Raw genomic sequence first — 6,132 nt, 5'->3', positions numbered from 1 at the left:
TCCATGTGAATTCGTCGAAATGTAAATAAGCCAAACACAATGTCTTACATGAATTTTATTTTATAAAATGCCATGGAAAAAAAATAAAAAGATCCAAAAGACTTCATCAGGAAAAAAAAAGACTAAAAATTAGGGCCACAGCTATAAATATCAAATACTAGAGATTGAGGTGTTCCTGTCTCATGATGGAGCAGGACAGTCACCTAAACAGTCTGGCAAAGGGTCTCTCCTTACTTAAGGTCTGTTCAGGCTAACAGGGACTGATTTAACAATGGATGTCTAACATCTAACATCTTTTTTTTTTGCTATCATTGTTCATATTAAAGGATAAACACATTTCAGATGTAACTTTTCTCTAAAAGAACATGTTTTGCAATGACACTTTCTTAGTACAACTATTCCTGTCTCTGGTAAATGATTAAATGGTAAGAAAAAGGTTCAAATTCCATGCTGAGGGTTTAAGAATGTGTCCTAGGATAGCTAAAGGTCTGAGGATGTAAAAGCTTAAATAAGTTCTGAGGATCTCAGAAAATGATCTAAAATAGGTAAGTACCAGTTGTGAAGATCAATTAAAAGAATTAAAGTATATAAGTAATGGGAGATACTTTAGATTTCTCTTTCCACGTCTGTGATATTATTACAGTAAGATTTCAAAAGTTCAGTGTTCTAACATTGATCAATAGAGTTCCAAAAGGCTGATAAAGCACTGGCTACTTACTATTCATTCACAAGCTCAAGATTTTAAATTTCTTATGGTTGTCTTCTAAGTATAGACTTAAAAGTACTATTCAGCAGGCTAAACTATCTCTGTCCAATCTATATATCTAACTTGTTGGACAGAGGAAAAATTGTTCATGCTTTTTACAATTAGAAATGTCATCTCTTTTTGTAAACTAAAAATTCAAGTAGGCTTCAGAGAGTGACGGAAATCGTAAGACTTATATCCGGCTGTCACAGGTCAAAGAGACTCCAGATGAGTACAGCCCTAAGTTTCCCCACTTGTCTCTTCCAGAGGTGGAATCCTGATTTGGGGATTCCTCCTGTCCCCCAATTAATTCCTAGGACTATGGGACTAAAAGCCCAAACATAAGGTTTTCTTTTAAGGTCCTGAATTTTAGCTTCTACCCCTAGTCTATATTTGTCTCAGCAGATTTCCGTTTAGCTGACAGACATCATCTAAGGGTTACCTGCGGACTGGAAACTGCTGAGCTCTGGACATGTGGACAGCTGATGAGAACCACGGCAGCCAAGGTAATTGTTCCCTGTTTCTTCAGCTGGGTCAGCTAATCAGATGCTTCTGATAAATGCCCCATTACCCAGTCTTTTGACTAGCCCTCCAGCTTTCCTCGGCCCTGGCAACAGTGACCTAGTTTCAGCTGGAACTAGTAACAAGAGAGAGCATATCATTCCTTGCCCCCATAAGAAGCTGAAATGCTAAGTCAAAATGAACCCCCCTGGCATAGCGGACAACATGGCTACTGATAATGCCTACTGACAGCCAACAAAAGTGGGCACAGGTTTGTCGACCGGTAGATTCGTTAACTGAAATAGTTCTTAATATGATAGGACTGCTTTACAATGTAGATTTCAGCACAATGGTAATGCTAATATATTTAGAAATTTCATTGCTTTTTATAAACTAAAAATTCATGTAGGCTTCAGGGAGTTAAGGAAATCATCAGATTTAGATTCATCAGTCACAGGTCAAATAGACTTGGCCTGCTTTATGCAGAACAAAGAAGGATCATATGGATTTCAAAGAAAATTGTTTTTTTTTCTGTACAAACCATTTAGGATTATAACCTGGCTGTACACAAGAAACTATTACAAAAAGAGGATCTGAGACTAAAATAAATGCCTGGTGCCCTGTCCGTTTCCAGGCTCTTCCCAGATAGTAACTTTAGCCCTTCTGCTTCTGCTAACTACTGTTGGCTTTTCCATCACCGATACAATAACTAAATGATCATTCCTATCTGGGTACCATTAACCTGATGGTTATAGATCCCAATATAAGCAAGCACCCATCACAGAGTCAAGGATTTGACCCAGGATATAACTAAGGGGAGAATGTAAGACAGTGCTAACCTGTAAGTAAGCCCAACCCACCCAAGGACCGGGTTACTTCCTGGAGTGCTGGGAGTTAATTATTGGAAAATAATGAAACCTCATGGGAAAAAATGGTGGAAGTATGGGTTTGTTCTTATAAGCCCTTGCAAAACATGTCTTGGGGCGACTCAGCTAGGAATTTCAGGGAGTGGTCCCCACCAAAGTCCATCTTTATTAGTATTTAATTAAAGTTTGCTTCAAATTTGGCTCGAATGGTGGAACTGGTTTTTCTCTGGCAAATCCCAGGATTAACAGCTCACTTGCTATGAACCTCTATGCTAGCACATATCAGAAAGCATGTGTGTAATACAGTGTTAGCAATAAAGAACAGAAGAGTAAGTCATCCTCAGGGGAAATTCGGTGCATTTTCTTTATACTTTTTGTCTGAATAGGTGTGAAGTAAAAGCTCATTGTGGGTTTTTTATTTGCATTTGTCTTATGGTTTACAATGTTGAACATTTTTAATATGTTGGGCATATGAATGCTGTGTTTGTAAAAAATTTCTACTCAAGTTTTTGTCCATTATCTAATAGAATTATCTGAATTTATATTGTTGGTGAGTCATACTAGTTTTTAAAATATTTCTGGTTAATATGTCATAAGAGGTATAATTTTCATATATTCCCTTCCATTCTGGAGGTTACCTTTGTGTGTGTGTGTGTGTGTGTGTGTGTGTAGGGTAGAGTGTGAGAATATGTGTGTCTCCATGTATGGACTGACGTTCACTCTTCCACCTTGAGGCAATGTCTCTCCTGTTTCTGCCAAGCTGACTGTCCACTTCAAGGGAGGTGTCCCATGAGCTTCTGGGCAATCCTCACCTTCACCTCTCAACCCACAGCATGAGTGCTTAAATTGTAAGTCTGCAGCGCTGCCTCTGTCTTTCTTCATGTAGATTCCAGGGCTTAACCTCGGGTCATCAGGTTGTATGGCAAGCACTTTTACCAGATGGGCCATTTTGCTGGCCTAGTATTTTATGCTTTGTTAATTGGGCTTCAAGGTTATTCATTGTCATTGTACAGAAATACAGTTGATTTTCTGTGGGATTTTATATATTGCAACTTTGATGAATTAGCTAGCTAGTTCTAATGCTCTTTGTGTAGAATCTTTATAATATGTACAGATAAAATCACAGCTTGGGAACAGGGGTAATTTCAGTTCTTCCTTTGCAATTTGGATTGATTGTATTTGTTTTTCTTATCTAACAGCCCTTACTTTAGTTATTTTCAAATTTAGAATTCAGAAATTAATGCTTAGAGATGGTAATTAGCTTGCTTGAGGTAACACAGCTAAGTGGTACAGTCTGAATAAAAACTCAAGGCTTTGAACGCAACAGTCAAGAATGGAGTCAAAATATTGAGTAGGATTTTAGCAGGTTGGAATGGAAAGGTAGGGGATGCTGGGCAGGTAAATTCTGGTAGGTTCAATATGGCCCTCTATATCCTTTGGAGATAACCACACACTAAATCACTAAATGCAAACAGGCTTAAAGGGAAAACCCCAATTACATCTTAAAGACTAATAATTTGGAAGACAATATTTGCTCTAAGATCAGTTTGAATAGCAGTGTTAACTGGGCTGAAGCTGTGCCAATGATGGACATTATGTAAAACTCACCTTTGTGAATGCATCCTTGAAGCCATTTGGGTCCTTACTGTTATCCCCCCCCCCAGTCTTTTTATTCCTCCCTCTCTCTCTTCTTCCTTCTACATAGTTTGAGACTTTTAAAGTTGAATGAGACCTTAGAGAAGAAAACAGAGGAAAGAAAAACAAGATGATAGTTTCTCCTCTCTTCTTCTCCCTCCCCTACTTCTTCTCCCTCCCCCCTTGCTTTCTTACCCTTTGCAGACATAATGCAGCCTGCACAGTTGCTGTCCATAAAGCCCACTTACAGGGGAATGGTGTCTTCTGTGGTCTTACTCTGTCTCCTCAGATGATTAGATTACATTTAAAGCTTGATTGCTCCCCGTCTACATAAGCACCTGCTATGTAATTTTTGACCTTAAAAAATTAGTTAAAAAAGAATGGTATCATGTTATGCCTGGGAATCTATAATTGCATTTACTTTACTCTGTAACGTATGCAAATTTCATGTAATGAAAAGATCGCCGTGCACTCAACTAACACTGCCAGATACAATTTGTTGTGTGATGACTGAAACTCCATGGTAACGTAGACGATTGCCAGCTACCAGAAAACAAATACTAGCATCTTACTAGTAAAGCAGTTAAAAGCCTATATTTCCCAAGATTCCCATTTTCTATACACACCAAAGAAGTAAACAGGGAAAAAGCAGTTTCCTAACATGACTCAAAATCTTTCCCAGTTCAGTCTTGGATGAAGGACTTAGGCACAGAAAAGATAAAAGCTTTGAGGAGAACCAAATCTTGTTCCCAATGTTTTGTTTCTTCAAGATAGGGTTTCTCCGTGACTTTGGAGCCTGTCCAGGAACTAGCTCTAGTAGATCAGGCTGACCTCAAACCCACAGAGATCTGCCTGCCTCTGCCTCCCAAGTGCTGGGATTAAAGGCTTCACCACCACCCACCACACAATTTTCCCTAAGCTTTATCTCTCCATCTCCTCTTCTAAAGTGAGTACTGTCTCCGGGGAGACCTCATCAAGTATTGTACCACTACTGTCACCTACGTGCAGTATTTAAAGAAAACTTTTAAACGCCAGATATAATGCTAGTCTATATAGATATAATTTGTGGTGGGATGTCTGTACACTGTATGAAAACGTATTTCTGTGATTGGTGTAATTAGAAGCTGAATGTTCAATAGCTTGGCAGGAGGTGTAGATGGGACTTCTGGGCAGAGAGAGAACTGTGGGAAGAGGGTGGAGTCAACAGCCAGATGTGGAGGAAGCAGTGTGAGCAGTGTGGAGAGACGAGCTCAGCGCGATGCGACGGGTCTTTCGTCTCACCAGAAGTTGTGGAGCACATGAGGGATCGAGCTGGAGTTTGAACAGGCCACGTTTGGCTGTGAGAGACCCTGAAGCTGAGCTCCCACCAGCTGTCTCAGAGTGGAGGTGTGCTTACCCACGTGGCTGGAATTCCTTCTCAGTTCCTCCAGTGAGGCATGCAGGGCTGTTTGGAAGTCATTGGTTTTGAAGTAAGAACAACCCCAGTGGGCATATGGAGATTAGCTATTCTGCCCACATTTTAAATTAACCTTATTGATGGATTTCCTGCCAAGCTTAGTCCCATTTATCATGCAAGTTCCTTTTGGTGGGTGGAAGAAAAAAAAAAGTGTGAGAAGTGTCCTCTAAATAAAGGAATGGATAAGCCAGGCTTGTAAATTTTTCTAAAGCTTATGTTTATTCGCCAGGCTTTCCTGTGCTGTCTTTGGTGAGGAGGGGGGAGTGTTTATTAAATATGTTGAAAAGCGATCTTTGAAACAAGGATATTTTGGTACTGCACAGCGGGGATCAAGTCTTCCTTCTTTCATTCATCACTGTCAGCTGGGAACATTCCCAGCCAGCAGCCAGGGGGAAATGGTGTCAAGATGGCCAAGTCATGTCGTTGTTTGCTTTTATGCTTCCAGAAAGTTCAGCCGAAACTTCATCCTTCCTGGCAAGGCAGCTGTCGCAGCATGGGGATGACTGTGGCAGCCCATTCCAAGACAGACCTTGAGGTTTCAAGGGTGGAAAGGACCCTGTGCATGTGACAGTCTTTTCGTCTTGAGCTACGGTGTATGAATCAAGGCTAAGGTGGCCAGACAGTGTAGTTAACCCGTCTGAGGCAGTCCCAGCTTTTGGATAATGCTGAGCATAAATAATTGAGTCACAGGTGACTCTTTTTGTTATTGTCACATGGAAACGGCACCGGAACTCAGAGGACGGAGAAGTTTTTCCAAAACTGTGTGTGGCTTGGCGAGTTCTTTAAATAGCTTGAAGCTCCAGAACTATCTTTTCTAACTGAGAAAAATAATGACCCAGATTGATATCAGTTACTTCCATGGGTTTATTCATAGAATTTGCCAGTCCATATGCTTTCTTTAATAACAAACATTTAAACGCCCCTTTCGT

At 40.2% G+C, this 6,132-nt stretch overlaps 1 long non-coding RNA gene across 1 annotated transcript in view; it reads left to right on the top strand.

The window, feature by feature from the left end:
- The first annotated feature begins 462 nt into the window (after positions 1 to 462).
- The window catches only part of LOC146891884 (uncharacterized), a 36,292-nt gene continuing 30,622 nt past the window's right edge, over positions 463 to 6,132 (top strand). Inside the window, exons 1-2 of the long non-coding RNA XR_015005306.2 lie at positions 463 to 545; positions 1,151 to 1,251. This is a non-coding gene — a long non-coding RNA (uncharacterized LOC146891884). The remainder of the gene's footprint in view (positions 546 to 1,150; positions 1,252 to 6,132) is intronic.

The sequence above is a fragment of the Myodes glareolus genome, chromosome 20, assembly GCF_982192425.1.
Source record: "Myodes glareolus chromosome 20, mMyoGla1.1, whole genome shotgun sequence".
In the NCBI taxonomy this organism is placed as follows: domain Eukaryota; kingdom Metazoa; phylum Chordata; class Mammalia; order Rodentia; family Cricetidae; genus Myodes; species Myodes glareolus.
This window is presented reverse-complemented; position numbering and strand designations above follow the sequence as displayed.